Source organism: Polypterus senegalus, chromosome 2 (genome assembly GCF_016835505.1).
Source record: "Polypterus senegalus isolate Bchr_013 chromosome 2, ASM1683550v1, whole genome shotgun sequence".
NCBI lineage: Eukaryota > Metazoa > Chordata > Cladistia > Polypteriformes > Polypteridae > Polypterus > Polypterus senegalus.
This window is the reverse complement of record NC_053155.1, coordinates 100380593-100399126: the sequence shown is the minus strand read 5'-3', so window position 1 is coordinate 100399126 and position 18534 is coordinate 100380593. Positions and strand designations below refer to the sequence as shown.

At 37.1% G+C, this 18534-nt stretch overlaps 1 protein-coding gene across 7 annotated transcripts in view; it reads left to right on the top strand.

The window, feature by feature from the left end:
- Positions 1–10774, top strand: part of fam168a (family with sequence similarity 168 member A) — a 172331-nt gene extending 161557 nt beyond the window's left edge. For all 7 annotated transcript variants that reach the window (XM_039744264.1, XM_039744260.1, XM_039744258.1 and 4 more), the window contains one exon: positions 7467–10774. The gene's annotated coding sequence lies outside the window, so the exon portion shown is untranslated. The remainder of the gene's footprint in view (positions 1–7466) is intronic.
- The last annotated feature ends 7760 nt before the right edge of the window (positions 10775–18534 follow it).

Here is an 18534-nt window from a genome sequence, read left to right as displayed (position 1 = left end):
ATTCGCTAAACTAGTCTAATGTGTATCATTTTTAGAGTAGCTGTTCTGTTATCCATCTTTTCTCTTATCCGTCACGGTCTCCATTTCAAACCCATACGGGTAATCAACGTTTTACTGTAATTACATGATTAAGTGTAAGCTTTCAACATTAATTCAAAGAGTTTAACAGAAATATCGTATGAGCCATTTAGGACTGACAGCCATTTTTATACATGGTCCCTCACATTTTCAGGGGCTTAAAAGTATTTGGTCAATTTACTGATAAGCTGTTCCATAGCCATGTGTGAGCAGGTTCCTCATTATTTCATTAACTATTAAGCAGGTAGAAGGTGTGGAGTTGTTTCCAATTGTGGAATTTGAATTTGGAAACTGTCATTGTTAACTCTCCATATGACGTCCAAAGAGATGTTCATGCAAGTAAAAACAGGCCATCATTAGGCAGAGAAAAGACAAAACCATCCGAGATATAGCAGAAACGCCAGTAGTCCGCAAATCAACCATCTGATAAATACTACAACACCACCAAAAGACCCAGGCAACTATGGAAGGTAGCTGTGCAGGATTATGGTAGAATTCTTTCCTGGGTAAAGAAAAATCAGCTCACATTAAGCAAAACCAAGAGCAGTCTCTAGGAGGTAGGCCTATCATGGTCAAAGTCTACAATCAAGAGAACATTTCACGAAAGTAAATACAGTGAGTTTACCACAAGGTGCAAGCCATTGGTAATCCTCAATCATAGGAAGGTCAGGTAAGACTTTAGAATTAAAGGGTTCCATTCAAATCCTGTTTTGCATATATGGCAACTCCATCACACCCTTTTTAGTTTAGCCTGTCTTTCCTAAGTAATGTGTACACATCTATGTTATACTTGTACCCTTCTCTGTTATTTTGTTAGGTTTCTATTATTCCAATTATGTCTTTGATTGATTGATAGATAGATAGATACTTTATTAATCCCAAGGGGAAATTCACATAATCCAGCAGCAGTATACTGATACAAAAAACAATATTAAATTAAAGAGTAATAAAAATGCATGTAAAAGCAGACAATAACTCCCCCGGGTGGAATTGAAGAGTCGCATAGTGTTGGGGAGGAACCATCTCCTCAGTCTGTCAGTGGAGCAGGACAGTGCCAGCAGTCTGTCGCTGAAGCTGCTCCTCTGCCTGGAGATGACACTGTTCAGTGGATGCAATGAATTCTCCATGATTGACAGGAGTTTGCTTAGTGCCCGTCGCTCTGCTACAGATGTTAAACTGTCCAGCTTTATTCCTACAATAGAGCCTGCTTTCCTAACAAGTTTGTCCAGGCGTGAGATGTCCTTCTTCTTTATGCTGCCTCCCCAGTACACCACCGCATAGAAGAGGGCACTCGCTACAACTGTCTGATAGAATATCTGCAGCATCGTATTGCAGATGTTGAAGGATGCCAACCTTCTAAGGAGGTATAGTCGGCTCTGACCTTTCTTACACAGAGCATCAGTATTGGCAGACCAGTCCAATCTGTCATCCAGCTGCACTCCCAGGTATTTATAGGTCTATACCCTCTGCACACAGTCTCCTCTGATGATCATGGGGTCCATGAGGGGCCTGGGCCTCCTAAAATACACCACCAGTTCCTTGGTCTTGCTGGTGTTCAGATGTAAGTGGTTTGAGTCGCACCATTTAACAAACTTCTTGATTAGGTTCCTGTACTCCTCCTCCTGCCCACTCCTGATGCAGCCCACAACAGCAGTGTCATCAGCGAACTTTTGCACATGGCAGGACTCCGAATTGTATTGGAAGTCTGATGTATATAGGCTGAAAAGGACCAGAGAAAGTACAGTCCCCTGTGGCGCTCCTGTGTTGCTGACCACAATGTCAGACCTGCAGTTCCTAAGACTTGCATACTGAGGTCTTTCTGTTCGATAGTCCACGATCCAAGCCACCAGGTGTGAGTCTACTCCCATCTCTGTCAGCTTGTCCCTAAGGAGCAGAGGTTGGATGGTGTTGAAGGCGCTAGAGAAGTCCAAAAACATAATTCGTACAGCACCACGGCCTCTGTCCAGGTGGGAGAGGGATCGGTGTAGCATATAGATGATGGCATCCTCCACTCCCACCTTTTCCTGGTATGCGAACTGCAGAGGGTCGAGGGCGTGGCGGACCTGTGGCCTCAGGTGGTGAAGCAGCAGCCGCTCCATGGTCTTCATCACATGTGACATCAGAGCAACAGGCCGGAAGTCATTCAGCTCACTAGGACGTGATACCTTTGGGACTGGGGTGATACAAGATGTTTTCCAAAGCCTCGGGACTCTCCCCTGTTCCAGGCTCAGGTTGAAGATGCGCTGTAGAGCACTCCCAAATTCCAACGCACAGGCCTTCAGCAGTCGTGGCGATACTCCATCTGGACCCACTGCTTTGCTGGCGTGAAGTCTCCTCAGCTCTCTGCTCACCTGCACTGCTGTGATTGTGGGTGGGGATGTCTCTCCTATGCTGGTATCAGTAGAAGGATGGTTGGAGGATGCAGTACTCAAAGTTGAGAGTGGGTTAGGGTGGTCAAACCTGTTAAAGAATTTGTTCATTTGGTTTGCTCTCTCCACGTCTCTCTCGATGGTGGCACCCCTTGAGCTCAGCCAGTGATAATCTTCATCCCATCCCACACTTCCTTCATGCTGTTATTCTGCAACTTCTGCTCCAGCTTTCTCCTGTACTGCTCCTTCGCCGCCCTGAACTGGACTCTGAGTTCCTTCTGCACATGCTTGAACTCCTGCTGATCACCGCCTTTAAAAGCCATTTTCTTCTGGTTCAAAAGGCCCTTGATGTCACTTGTAATCCATGGTTTGTTGTTAGCATAGCAGCGTACTGTTCTTACTGGAACTACAATGTCCATACAGAAGTTGATGTAATCAGTTGTGCAGTCAACAGCCTCTTCAATATTCTCACTATGTGACCCCTGCAGTATATCCCAGTCAGTAGTTCCAAAGCAGTCTCTCAGAGCCTGCTCTGCCTCAGGGGACCACTTCCTGAATGATCGTGTGGTTGTAGGTAGCGCCTTCACTCTTGGTTTGTAGTGAGGCTGAAGCAGAAAGAGGTTATGATCTGCTTTCCGAAGCACAGGTGGCGCTGTATGCGTCTTTAATGTTTGCATACAGTAGGTCAATTTGTTATGTATAGCTACAAATAAATCCAACTCACTTATTTTGTTCTTATTAATTATAACATTAAGATGTAGTTTTTAATATAGTGCTTAGTTTACTTAGGGTTTTTAACAGTGTTCTAGAACTGTCAAATTTATCTTTTATATTTCAATTACAGTTTTTCCCTGTATGTTGCGTTCTAAACCTGGCCTATAATGAACTTCTTTCTTTTTTTACTTAGTTTAAACACATTCTATCTAACCTACTAATGTGTCTTCCCCAATACATTGGTACCTCTGTTCAGATGTAACCCATCACTGCAGAACAGGTTACATCTGTTCTGGAAATAGACCCAGCATCCAATAAACCTATGCCCTTCTACACCAATATTTGAGCCACACATTAAGCAAAATCCAAAATTCAGTTCTGCTGAGTTCACTGAATTTGTCGATTTGTTTGTCTAGCTACAGAAAATATGTTCCAGGTCAGTGGTTCAATGAAAATTAGAACTTTTAGTTTAGTGTGATGGGAAACCAACACAAAAATTTGCAAATCAACCACAATAGGCTGACTGTTTTCACCAAATTTTGTGTTTGCATTACTGTTCATGCAATTTAAAATATTGACTATTTGGAGTTTCAAGATCATCTTTGGAGATTCATATTATAGATGCCCCAACTTAATACAATAGAGCTTCTGGAGTTTCAGAAGTTATGACGCAAATATGTGTTCAATAAATGAAATGACAGCTTCAGACACAAGGCAAAAACAACACCTGGACTGGGCATCAGTCCTTTGCAGGACAAATATACACACACACACACAGGCCAGTTTAGCAATATCCTGAATTCACCTAAGTTTCTTTAGGTTGAAGTTTAGTAATTTTTTTTAGATGGTTAACCTCCTTAGCATTACATTTTATTACAAAGAAACATTTTAAAAGTGCTGCATTTTCTGGCCTGAATAATTATACTTTTATTATTATAGCAGTAATAATAATACTACTGGCGGCACGGTGTCGCAGGGGGTAGCGCTGCTGCCTCGCAGTTAGGAGACCCGGGTTCGCTTCCCGGGTCCTCCCTGTGTGGAGTTTGCATGTTCTCCCCGGGTACTCCGGTTTCCTCCCACAGTCCAAAGACATGCAGATTGGATGCACTGGCGATTCTAAATTGTCCCTAGTGTGTGCTTAGTGTGTGGTGTGTATGCGCGCCTTGCGGTGGGCTGACGCCCTGCCCAGGGTTTGTTTCCTGCCTTGCGCCCTATGCTGGGATTGGCTTCAGCAGACCCCCGTGACCCTGTAGATAGGATATAGCGGGTTGGATAATGGATGGATGTATAATACTACTAATGATGCCAAAACAGTATATAATCTCAAAATTAGTCCTTTGTGTGGTAAATCTTCAAGCATGGTGGAAGACACAATCCAACGTAACAATCGGGACAATAATGGCGTGTTTCTTTTTGGGTGTTCTTTCCAGATTTATCAGTGTTTAAACAGCACACTGTTGGATGAGTATGAGTTGGAGTCTACCGATAAGGCGCTCTGGGTTGATCCACAATGTGCAGGGTTTACCGTGTCTCTTTAGCGGTAATGTGGATGGTGGATGTGTGACAATGATTTGTTCTACAAGTTGGCATGTAAAGTTTGCATGAGATATAGTTTTGCTATCTTTTTGACAAGATAAATGCATTCCAAACGCACTGTTCCACCAGAGAACAAAATATCTGTTTGTAGTATTTCTTTTGTTCCCTCCACATAACAGGGTGGAAAGTCCATTCTTGATCCACGTGATTTTATGCCGCCCATCGTGCTATTGTAGACCACAGCACAAGGCTTTGTAACCTGCTTGTTGCCTTTTGCCTCTATAGTGACCATAGCTGCTGCATTATGTACAGTGCTAAGAAGACAAGCATTGTTCTTTCTATTTCAGCATAAGCACTTTACCCTTGTGCCAAGCATACTAGCGCATCTCACTGTAGTTTAGTTCTGCCAAAGTCTTCAGGCATGCAATGACAGTTGGAACTCACTGTTCCATATGTGTCTATCTTTCTTTGCAGCAAGATGTGAAATAAATTTGGCAAAGTATAAAAATTGTCCATGGCTACATAACTTTAATCCAGCATTGCATCTATCAAAGTCAGCACTGATGACTTAATAATGTTTTACTGATTGTATTTTGGAACAAACATGGTCCCTTTCTCTGTGTGCAGGACTGAATTCCAGAAGTATCCCGTTTCAGATTCTCAAAGCTCATAAAATTTTATGCGCAAGTTTTGCTCTTTTTTGACACGATGTACTGTATCCATAACAGTCTGCCCTTATAAGCCATAGGACTTTCATTGATGCTGACATCATGGTCCAGAATGTAAACACTCCAAAATTTTGCTACAGTGGCCTGGCATGTCTCCCATATTTTCTTCAGTTTGGGTGCTAGATGGGTATTTTCACCAAAGTCTTCATTGTTAGTAAAGTGCAGGTATTTCATAATTATTGAAAATCTGTGCTCAGACATAATTTCTCCAAAGAACAGTACTGCTAAAACACAAAAATACAGCACTGACACCACTTTTACAGCCCGAGTGGTTCTCTGTTCTTACACTTATGCAAGATGCATCTGTACAGTTGCCGAGTGGCACTTGGGACTAATGCTTTAAGCAAGGTTTTGGAGCCCGAATAAAGCTCAGGTCTGATACTAAGGAGGTTAACTGAAGGCAGAGTGGTTGCACAGAGCTATTATTTCTGCCTCACAGTGGAAGGTTCTACATGCAGTTTGTACATTCTCCCCATGTATTTATGGATTGGATGCATTAGTGAGTGTCAGTGAGTTTTCACTCAAAAATGTTGGGCTTAGTTCTTTTATTACCATGTCCTCAGCAAGTGTGACTCGTCATGCATTAAAAAAAAAAATTGATAACTGCTTCAATCTGTTCTATTGCTTAGTCTGCCCTTTTCATTTTCTGAGTAACCCATAATGCTCATAATGCAACTCAAAAGCAGAAAAGTAAGGAAGGATTGTATCCTTATCTCTGGAACAACAATACCAAAGATATGGGATAAAACTTATTTTTTTCTAGTTTACTTTTGTTGTCACAAGCATGCCTTGGAAACGTGGAAGGCACGTTTTCATAAATCAAAATCTTTGCTACTTAAAAGTTTTAAGGCTTTTCTTCACATTGGGACTCCAGTACCTGTTAGCTCCATTGATTGGAAAAGTTGTTTTCTTTAACTTACAAAATATGCTTCACTTTTGAACACAATTTCATGTGGCAAACTAATATATACCTTGATTATGAAGAAATAGTTTTGACTTGTAAAATACTGATCTAATCCTTTAGTACTTTCTCTCTCAGCCCCCAGTATTTACTGTTTAAGAAGCTCTCACTACTGAACACTTTTTTCTCACTGCTGTTGGTTCACTTTAAGCTGCATGTGAAATGTGTTTTTATCTCTTACTAGACTTTCTTTCTTTCTTTCTTTGCAACACCAGTTCAGATTGGCTTGCATACAATGTACCTGAGTTAACCAGTATTCTTTACTTATTTCCTTACTAGGAAATCCAGTCACATACTTAACTATTAACAGATGCAAATCAATGTAATTACTGTATTTACCTACTAACCTACTGCTGATTTGTGCTACACCTGCCATTTCTATCCCTAACCTACTGCTGCTTTCCCTGCACACACAAATGCCATTCTTTCACAGCATGCCTTTGCCACTGTGTAGTTAGAAAGAAGCAAACAAAAAACCTATAAAAGGGAAAAAAGCTGTAAAAAGTACTGACCGGCCCAAAAGGTGCAACTAAAAACAGCTTTAGATGTGCACTCAATGAGCTGACTTAAGCCTAAATGCAGTGATGGAAAGAGTGCTAAAAATCTACTCAAGCGGAAGTATTTACACAAACATTTTCTTAAGTAAAAGTAACTAACATGGAAATTACTGAAGTAAAAGTACATATTAGTAACTTTAGGTAAAAAAACTAACCTACATAAATACATATCCTCAACTATTCAAGTTTTAAATTTTAAGAGGGATGCATTCTTTTTCTGTATTGTGTCTTTTATAAAGTGCTTATACTGCTTATCTGGGGTTAATAAAATTGATGTAAGCATATACTGTATCTTTGTGTTTTAGCATAATAATTAAATCATTTTCTACATTAACTTATTTATTAATTATCTTTTTTTCTGTGAGAGTGATTATATGCGCTCCTAACAGGGAAAACCTTTAAAAGATTAACTGCTGTTTGTTTACATATTTTCAGTTCATTAACAGGTTCTTATATTTATGGCTTTGTTTTTCCCCTACTTTATCTGAACCCTCTTTCCCTCTCTCAATTTTGTATTTTACAGATCTGGAGTCAAACATTGTATGCAACTACTCAAGTCTTACATTGGTGCTGGAGTGTTCACATCACAGCGCCAACTTTTGCAAGAACAAATAAGAGCAAAGGTCACTTTATACATTCTTTAGTATTTTTTTTTTTGTAAAAGCTGCTTTATTCCAGAATATTTGCATCTTTTTTTTTTTTTTTTGCTCCACAACTCCAGACTGACACAGACCAATGATAGTAATATAATTTTTTTTATGTCAGTACCATGGTTTCAACACAAGGCCAGTTCAGTGGTGGAAACATAGACATTGTTTTCTTGCGCTGCCAAAAGTAGGAAAGGAAATTGTTGGGGTGGGGGGAATGGGTGATAAGCTAGTTAATAGTTTATCATAGGAATATTCTATATGTTTCTTGACCAAAAACACATCACAGTCTCTATGAAAGTTTTTTTTTTCTTTTCATCAGCTTTGTTTTTAAAATTTTATTATTCTTCCAGTAACAGAAAAAGGGTGTCTTCCAGATAGTAACAGTTTTTAGATAGAGTTGTTCATATTGCTGTAATTGGCAAATATGCCCTACTATATTATGAATGTAGTAGCATTTTGTTTTGAAGACATTAGCCTTGATTTCATCCTATTTTAAATTATGTTGGTAATGTGCCAAGATTTTAAACCCTGCTACCTAGCAATTCATATTTTTTTGTCTTGATATAAATTATAGTGAGTATCTTTGTGTATGGTAATAGACCTACACTAACCTACTCATAAATTATATTTAATTGAAAACAGACAAGTCAAGTGACCATGCTGAACTAACTCAGATTTAGGGGAGAATGCAGCTGTCACAGTCAAACTCAGGACAGTAGCATTGTTAAATACCTGTTCAGGAAAAAAAATTAAGGATTTAAAGGGATTTAGATGTAGAGATAAACAGTATGCTTTGGGACAGAGCGATATTTTAATAAAAATATACGAGTAATAATACTTTATAGTATGGTATATAAGAGTCAAAATTTTGAATTATTGAGGTCTGTACCATCAGAATGAACCCATTAATGGGCAAGTATTACTCTAGTATAAAGAAATAGGGTTCTTTCTGAACTGGGGTTGGCAAGATTTTATTGTATATTGTGACTGTCACCTCCGTGTAAACTGAAACTTTACCTTTTCAATGGAAATACAGAGAAAGAAATGTGTAGAACTTTATCTTTTGCAGACAGGTAGGTGAGGTGGGTTTCTTCAAGCTAAGCCGTCACCTCTATGTCAGGCATCTTTTGACAATCAGTAACGGCATAACATTTATTTGGTAATGTTGACCAGCCTTTAGAACTCTTTTTGAACCACTGAAGGTCTGAGCGCTTAAGTAATTCAAACTATATATGTGCATAATAACTTTTTTTACTGCTTGAACTTCCTCTACTGATGATAAATTCTAAATTATTTTCTCTATGTGGTGTTGTATCAACAGTCTAACATCCACAAACACACAATGGTTTTGAAAGAGGAGGCACAGTATAATCTAAAATGTTAATTTCTTTAATATGATCTATAATTTTTACAAATGTAATTATGGAACAATTTCCATACAGATGGGGGAGGGCATTATAGAAAGCATTTCTGGATAAGTAGGAGTTAATAGAAGAAAACTGCAATGTTGCTAGTTTAGATAGATAAGCAGGTAACTTGAGCCTAAATTACTAGTACAGACGGTCTTTAAAAACCACAGGGCTCTCTTCCAATCACTGACATGCCTGTTTCCAATTGTCATACTGTTAGTTGGATATATTTAATTATTATTACTATTTTTTTTTTATAATATTTTAAGCAGTAAGGGTGAACTGTGAGATGCAGCACAGAATTGCAAACTATGTTCCACCTGGGTCTTTGCACACCATTTCTCATCTCGACATTTCTATTTAATGAATAAAGTGACCACATATCAGAATTATTGTAATAAAATGATGTTTAGACATGTTGCACAGAACATTTATAAGTAATAAACTATGCTTATTAACAGGTACTTTAATTGTACAACAGCTCTTGTGGAGAGCTTGTATAGAAAAGGCAGTATCTATGGTACCCCTTGGTCTATGTAGGAGGAATACTATTAACTACATATATAACACTACCATTTTTGTTCTGTTTGCATTAAGTTTCTCACTATCAAGCCTTTCAGAATTATAGCAGAAAAAATGTTTAGCAAAGTATTACCCAAATTTACGGAAAATTAAATACATATTCACACTTATAATAGCATGTGTACTATATATATGGATGTGTTATATATGCATAAAGCAGAATCCTGTCAATGCAGATTATGGGTTGCATAAGACAGCAACATTTAAGGATGCAAACTCTCCTAGTTATCCTACACTTCTTAAAGCAACTTCTAAGCTGCAAATATTATGACTGGAGGAGGGTGAATTACAGCCATGGATTTTGGTGAGATTATAAACATTTCCAAGCAAAGAGATGTTGCCAAAGCTCTATATTCAAAAGTAATATTTGCTTTCGGGGAAATGCTTTTGTGATTCTTTGTTCGTTTTTCAGTCATCAAAACATTTTAGACTTCTCACAAAATTTTAAATAGTAATTTAAGAGCATCTAAAGAAGAGTGGTTGCTTTTTGCTTTGCACACAACTGCTTTCTAATTTTGTGAAAGTTGGCAAAAAAGTACATTTATTTTTTAAGTATTTAACCAGCTGTTTTCTCTTTACTTTTGTACCCATCTAATCTGCCATAGATGCTAGATGTTGAAATAGTCCATCCAGCGAATGGAAAGCATGTAATTCACATCTATAGGCTTACATCTCTTTTGTTTTTGCGTATTCCACAATCCTTAATTGCCAAAATTGCATGTTTTGATGTTCCAATTGTATTTCAAATTTGTGACATAGAAATAATACAGATGATGTTTTGTTATCCGAACAAATAGTCAAATTGACGCATGAAATAACTTTGCGGAACTGAATTGTTTTGTAAGGTGAAATCATGCCAAAATATACCGATATCCTAATTAAAGGTGAAAAAGAGGCTGTGAAATCACATAAGATAATATTAATGTTTCCTATTATTTCAAAAGAAGAGGTCAAGACATTTATTTGTGAGATGACATTTATTTCTGAGACTAGGAATTGGCGAATGGTTGCAAGAATACCAGAAGTACTACCACACATTTTTTAAAAATCAAAAAGTTTCTGTATTTCCTTTCTTTCAATACAGTTAACTGTATTTATGACTGTCTGTCTTAGATTATACATGAATTCATTTCTTTAAGACTCTCCACTTTTTTCTGCTCTGTGACATGTAACTCTATTGAATTGGCTTATGATTTAAAAATGGACACTCACATTTTCTTATTCTTGTACTCTTTTATATTTAGTCCTTCAGCAAATATCTGGCCACGAGAGAATTTCCTCCAAGTCAAATATACTTGTCACTTACTATCTCACTGAAAAATGTGGCTGTTTTTTTCCCTTGTATTGTACTCCATTTAGGATTATGTTAATTAAATAGTGTAGTTGGGGAAATAATTCAATTATACAGTTAAATTATTTCTCCCTACAGAAATACTGTATAATTAATTATGCTGAAAATATTAACAATTTTTTGTATATCTTTGCTAAAACTGTACTGTAATGCAAGACTTGAACAATGCATATTAATAGTTGTACTGGCCCAATTCATTGTACTTAAGGAGTACAAATTTAGGAGAACAAAACAACAATGATGATTAACTTTGACATTAAACCATGTGTATTGGTATTGCCTCTGATATTTAAAAAAATAAATCAACCTAGGTTTAAAAAAAAAAAAAAAAGTTTTCAGTTCTGATATGTAATTTAAGCGCTTTTTACCATAAGTGTTATTTAAGTTTTGATGATTGATGTTTATTATTCCTTAATAGAGGAACTTATATGGTTGAACTGAAGTTGGATGCTTCTTTGAACTTCAGGGAGCATTTCAGAACACAAGTCTGTGGGCTTTTTCTCTTATAAGAATTTTGTAACTTTGTCACCAAGTGCAGAAATAGTTCACACATTGGCACACATAATAACTCTGCCAGTTGTCAGTCTGTAAGGCAAGGTGTGGGAATTCTGCAAGGACCAAAGTCCATTGTTTAGTTAACCACTGTTACTGTAAAGATCATTGGACCATACTTGGGCTAGGTTTACAGAAGGTTCAACTTAGCAGCAGGGAAATGGATAGGTGCAACTACAAATGGCACTAGATTTCCTAACGTGGTTGTAAAACAAAAAAAAATACATGCTTCAGAGCGCAGAATTTGTCTGTGTAATCAATTTAGCAATAAGACTCACTCACTGAATGCAGACATGCATAGATAATTCTGCTATTGAACTCAAACATCAGCTGACTTCTCAAGTATATCATATTTCTCATATATATATATATATATATATATATATATATATATATATATATATATATATATATATTTTTTTTTTTTTTTTTTGCTGTGGTGCCCATTTGCTTATGTAAACTTTTTTTTTTAATATATACATTATAGACTTTTGAAATATTTTTGTCTTCTGAGTGAGTTAAGCTGAACAGTAGGAGTTTACATTTTATCAAATGTAAAATAAGCCAAAAGATAACCTGTCCACAATTCACAAATCATAACTTTTTTGTTTCAAAAATGTGTATTTATGTCTGTTTATTGTGGTTCACTTTATATACAGTTTATGATAAGTGTTCACCAGCTGCTTCAATCTTGTTCAAGTCCTCCTTGATTAGCACTTATAAATAAAATAAACTAATACAGCTGACAGCTGCAGCAGATAAATGAAATTTTAATCCTGCTATGAGGTTCAATGTGCCAGTTGCACTATTTATGTCTTAGACCTTCCCTGTGCAGGATTTTCTCATTTTTAGCAGGACACCTTTGTGCCCTTCTTCATATTTCAGATTTCAATATCATAAGATAGAATGGGGGAAAAAAATTAAGTGCTTCTTTTACTATTTTGATAATTTTGCAGTGCCACCTCAAACCCTGGCTTACTTGTGGTCATTGTAAACAGTGCTGTTGTTATAACTGATTTGTACTTGCCCTAGTTGTTGGGTAATTACTAAAATGCAGGCAAATCTGTTAGACTTGATCATCTTCTTAATATCTCAGATAGCATGCTGGTGGGTAGGGGCTTTGGTTGTCTCTGTGTTTTAAGAGTTTTTCAGATGAAGTAATTTAACTAAATGCACAGTTCTGTTCAAAGCCAGGTATGAAGCTGCATCAACTTTAGACATTTTAATTTTAGCTGGTGTAGTTGCAGTTTTCAGAGTTGCTAAGATTGGTTATTTTGCTCATCTTCTTCTCTTGTATTGCACCAGAACTTGCTCTCTTTAATTCCTTGATGGACATTGTATGCTGCCAGTTGTGTCAATTGTACAGTTTTCTATTGGAAAAACACGAGACATCAGCTAGACCTGGCTTCATCCAAATAACTGAATTAGTAAGAAATCATTTTCTTGTATGTTTTTTTTTGGACTTTTCGGATTTTTATTTTCCTCACAGGGAAAACAAAGTTGCAAAAATTAAAACAAATAGTTCATAACAAATTGTATTTTTGTTATGCTTTTATTTGCAGCTTGCAAGTTATTTTTTATTCTTTTTTGTATTTTATTATAACACTAATTGTGAAGCAGAAAGTGGAAAGTCAGTGTCTTCCAAACATATTTCCTGAGTATTTTTAAGACCACACCTCTTATTTGAGTCTTATGAAGCAGAACGCCCCACAGTCCAGACTTGTGAATATGAAGTGTAAATCTGTTTTTATTACTATTATTTTGTTTGTTTTCAAAGATCAGTTAGTGATCTCAGTGACAGAATTAAGCCAAGTTTGTAATTGTATGATATTTACTGTAAGATGTAGAACATTCAATAACTATTAAAATCTTTCCAAAAAAAGTTTCCTTATTTGTGTCCTTTTCTTGCCTCTGCTTAGCCTATACAATATCTGTGTCTGGTCCTGACCCGTCTGAAACTCCTGTGGTAATTGCCTACTCTCAAGAAAAATGTTCAACAAATACAGGGCTCCATTCATGTTACACTTTTTCCTATAACTTTGTGATGTTGAAGTCCACTAATAGCAACTGTTGGTTATTTGTTTACAACAATTTATTTCTTGTAGAACCAAAAATCACAAGGAGTGCTACAATGGGCTTTAACAGGCCCTGTTTTTGACAGCCCCCAGCCTTAACTCCCTAAGAAGATAAGAAAAAACAAACTCTTGTAGGGTGAAAAAAGGAAGAAATCTTGGAAAAGGCAATTCAGAGAGAGAGAGAGACTCCTTTTCAGGTAGGTTGGATGTGCAATGGGTGTCAAAAAATCAGTAAATACAATACCCAGAACAGAAGTAATCCTCTTCACAGAGCTAGATAGCCAATCTGTTATTGTCTCCTCAGGAATACAATACAGTAGTGCAATAGTAATAGTACAGGGTGGTCCAGATCTAATTATGCAGATCCAGATCGTCGGGATGAATTTGATTTATGCGGGGACGATTCCAGTTCGGTACAAAGACGATTCTTCATGTCGTCAGTTCGCACACTTCTCAATGGTCCGGGATTTTTCGGGTGATTTTCTATGTAATAAACTTAAGGTATTGTGTAATGAAAATTGCATAATTAGATCTGGACCACCCTATACAAGCTACCAACCAAAATGCAAGAATACATTTTACCATTCACCAAGTACAGAACTATCACATATGAGGAAACCAATTTTTCCAGAGTCATGGAGACCTTAGCCAACAAGCTGCCTCCCCACTGCTAGCCATTCCACAGTTGAGTCAGTGCTGGGCCGGCCAATCTGATGAACGGACCCTTCTAATTTGAACATCCAGTGAACACTACATTGCAATAGTCAGTCCTACTACAAATAAATGCATGGATTCATTTTTTAGTACCCCGCATATTTAGAAAACACCTTAATTGAAAACGGCAACATTTCTAAGATGGAAAAAACCTGTTTTGCAGTTTTGTAATGTGCACTTTAAATGACATGCTAGAGTCAAAGATAACACCTAGATTGCGGGCTGATTCAGTAAAACTAATGCTGATTCCAAATAAGTTAAATATTGACAAAATATTATTGTAATCTGCATCATTCCCTCCAGTAATTAACATCCCTGTTTTATCTGTATTCAAAGACAAGTACTGCTCATCCATCCACTCCTTTAACTCACTAATACATCTAATTAAGGACAACATTGGAGAAACTTAATTTGTTCTTAAAGAGATGTATAACTGGGTGTCCTCTGTATACAAGTAAAAATCAACATTAGGTTTTCTAATGATAGATCCCACTGGAAGCATGTAAAGTGAAAACAGTAAAAGTCCTAATATTAAGCCTTGCGGGACACCATATTCCAGTTCTGTGCATAATGAAAGCGCACAGTCAGCACATTTCTGTACATACTGGAATGGATTTGATAAATAAAAACTAAACTAGGAAAGGACTGTGCCTGTAAGCCCAATGTCTTTTTCCAGTCTGTGTAGTAAAATAGACTTAAGTGCAGCATTTGACACCACTGACCATTCTAATGACATAATTACAGTGGAATTTTCTTCATCAGAGGATGTCAGAATGTTGCTTACAAACATGTGTTTGTGCCGTTTCTGTACTAAGACTGGTGACTACTTTTTCTAGTATTTTGGAGAGGAAGGGTAAATTTGAAATGGGTAGTTATTTAATATGTGTGGGTCTAGGTTAGACTTTAAGTAACGGTTTGATGACTGACTGTTTTATTGCATCAGGTACTGTACTGTGCAATAATCATCTGTTGATAATGTAAGAATAGGTGCTGCAAGAATATCCATTACGCTTTTTAGTAGTTTTATTGGCATTGGATCTAGGAAACAAGTAGTAGGTTTCATTTTAGAAATTAAGACTTTTCTGTTACAGGATTAAAATTTCTAAAGTGTTGAATGTAAGGGTAGAAAGTTTACCAAGCTAGTATGCAGTTTACATTGTTATACTGAGATCTCCTATTTTTAATTTTCTCATTAAAGAAGTCAATAAAGTATTAACTGGTAATATCTGTTGGTATTTTGACTGTACACTAGATCTGAATTCCCATTTGTTAAATTAGCCACTGTTCTAAACAATACACAAGGATTATTATTGTTGTTATCTATTACTTTAGAATACTAGTGTGAGCAAGGTTTTTCTAACGCTCTCTGTCCATGGAATTTGAAAGACCTACAGCTTTGTTGTGCTCACTTTTTCGACACTCTAATTTAAAGAGCTCGAGTGCTCTTATTAATCCAGGGAGAGTTTTTCTAGGTGCTCTGATCATTTTTGTTTTAAGGGGAGGAACTCTCTCCAAAGCCTCTTTCAAGGTCCTATTAAAATTTGATGTTAACTGATCTTAATTGTTTTCCATGATTACACTTGACTTTCTCAAAGTATGTATACATTTTGAAGCAGAATTACAATCTAGGTGTCTTATTGTCTTGTGTGAATGTATTGGTAAGGGTAGCTCCAAATCAAACATAATTTAAGTAGTGATCAGAAATAACTTTTGAGTAATACTTTAATTTAGAATTTCAACTCTGAGTTATAATTAAATCTAATGTGTGGTTTAGATTATGAGACATCCTCCACGATCATAATTTATACCCAAATCAGATAAAAGGTTGCCAAATTCAGTCGTGAACAATGACTATGGCTGTGGTGCTACAATTGTGCTGGAATGTTTTAATATTTAAAATTAGTGCCTCAATATATGCGAATTTCCCTAAATTTTAGAAACAGTTTGCACAAGTTTTGTCGCAATTCATTTTTCCAAGGCCACCACCTTCAGCATTATTTCTGGATTTATGAAGGAGTGTGTATCCATCTGTTGATGCCTCAGCTAGGGGAACAGTGTCACATTTACCAAATCAGGTTTCAGTGAGAAGACACAAATCTGAGTTTATACTTGATATAATATTTACCAAAGCAGCTTTACTTCCAGGAGTGCAAATGTTTAATAAGCAGCATTTAAAACTGCATAGATGTTTCTGAACTATTGATATATTTATGCCTGGTTCCTCTATGCATTGACAGTGACGCCTCTGTTTTTGAAGCAAAATTGGGCACATGATGAGCTGAATCCAGAAATAATTCATTGTCATCTTGCAAAGAGTTACTATGATTTTAGTACATCCGTATACTGTATATGGTTACAGCCATGCACCCGCTGTTGTTGGGAGGAGTCCTGCAGTCATGTAGAAAAAATAAAATGAAATTACAATATAATGTAGGTGAGACAGTAAGTGATGAGTGCATGCTAGTGAAAAAGGAAATTCTTCAAACAAGGGTTAGTGTTAGCTGTAAAAACAGAGAGCGCATTGCCAGTTGCAGTTTGTGCTGGTAACAGATTCACTTTGGTATACTATATTGAGTTAGGCTGCTCAGAATGGTTTTCAGTGTACGTTTGCAACCTTCAGTGTGTACTATATGGCCACAAACTTTTGCAGACACCAGTAGGATCTTACAGGACATCCTATTCCAAAACTGTGGGCATTAAGATAGAATAACCTATCTTTCCAACCCTGGTTCCACTCTTTTGCTAAGGGTTTCCAAAAGATTCTAAAGTGCCTCTGTGGGAATTTGTGCTCATTCAGCCAAAAAAAGAGCATTTACTGTATGTGGTCAGGTACTGCTGTTGGATAAGAACTCCTGGCTTGCAGTCAGCATTCCATTTCCTCCCAATGGTATCTAATAGGGTTGAGGTCAGGTCTCTGTGCTGGTCACTCAAGTTCCTCCACATGAAATTAATCAAAACATGTCTTTGTGATCCTGGCTTTGTGTGCAGAGGCACCATCATACTGGAACAGAAAAAGTCCTTTCTCTAAGCTGTTGCCACAAAGTTGGAAGGGATATGATTGTTTAAGATGTCATTGTATGCTGTAGAATTAACACTACACAACCAAGGGGCCTAGCCCGAACTCCAAAAATCAGCCCTAGACCGTTATCTCTCCTCCTCCCAAACTTTATAGTAGGCATTATGTAGTCCATCAACACCAGATTTACCCATTAGACTGCCAGATAGTGAAGTGTGATTTATCATTTCAGAGAACACGTTTCCATGGAGTGCTTTTTACCATTCCAGCCAATGCTTGACCTTGTGTATAATGGTCATAGGCTTGTGTGCAGCTGCTTAGATATGGAAACCCATTTCATGGGGCTCCCAACACATGATTCTTGCGGTAGATTAGAACTCTGTTCTGAGTGATGCAACAGAAGATAGCTTAATGTCTTTACACACACACTGTGAGGTTACGTGGTCTACCGATTCATGAGTGAGCTGTAGTTGCTCCTAGATGCTTCCACTTCTCAGTCATAGCACTTAACAGTTGACTGGGGCAGATCTAACAAAGCAGAAATTTCTGACTTGTGGCAAAGGTGACAGCCTGTGATGGTGCCATATTTAAATTCAATGAGCTCTTCAGTACCTCCCAGTTTACTTCCAATGATTAATAATAGACATTACAAGGCGGTGTGCTTAATTTTATGCACCTGTTAATAGTAAACTGATAGAAACCCCTGAACTCAATCATTTTGAAGGGGTCTCTCCCTTTAGGCCATATTGTCGTCTTTGAATTGCATATGTGACATTTCCTTTGTGTAGATAACGTGTGGTCTGGTTTTGGTGGAAAATCTAATCAATTGGCCCAATTTCAGTTAAAATACTTCTGAATTGCTTAAACATTGCCCTATTTAATAACACAGACGTGAAATTCTGATGAGCTGACTAAGCAGGACATTGTGTCAGTCTGTCCCTTGGGATGATTTACTTTTGTACGCAAGAAAAGAAATGACATTTAAAATGTTAATGGCGTAATACTTTCGTTTGAACTTGCTCTGAAAGAGGACATTCTTTGAAGCCATGCACACAGTACACAGTAAGTCGTCTTTGTTGAGAAATCATTTTCGAATAATAAGGCATTTGTACACTGCATTCACCAAGATCCAGTAATGCTAGTTTGACTTGGGTCATTCCTGTATCTTTTTTCAGGAAGCTTTTGTATTTCTCATTTCCTTATGAGCTGCACATAATGTCACTTCTAATGAGGTTTTGATCA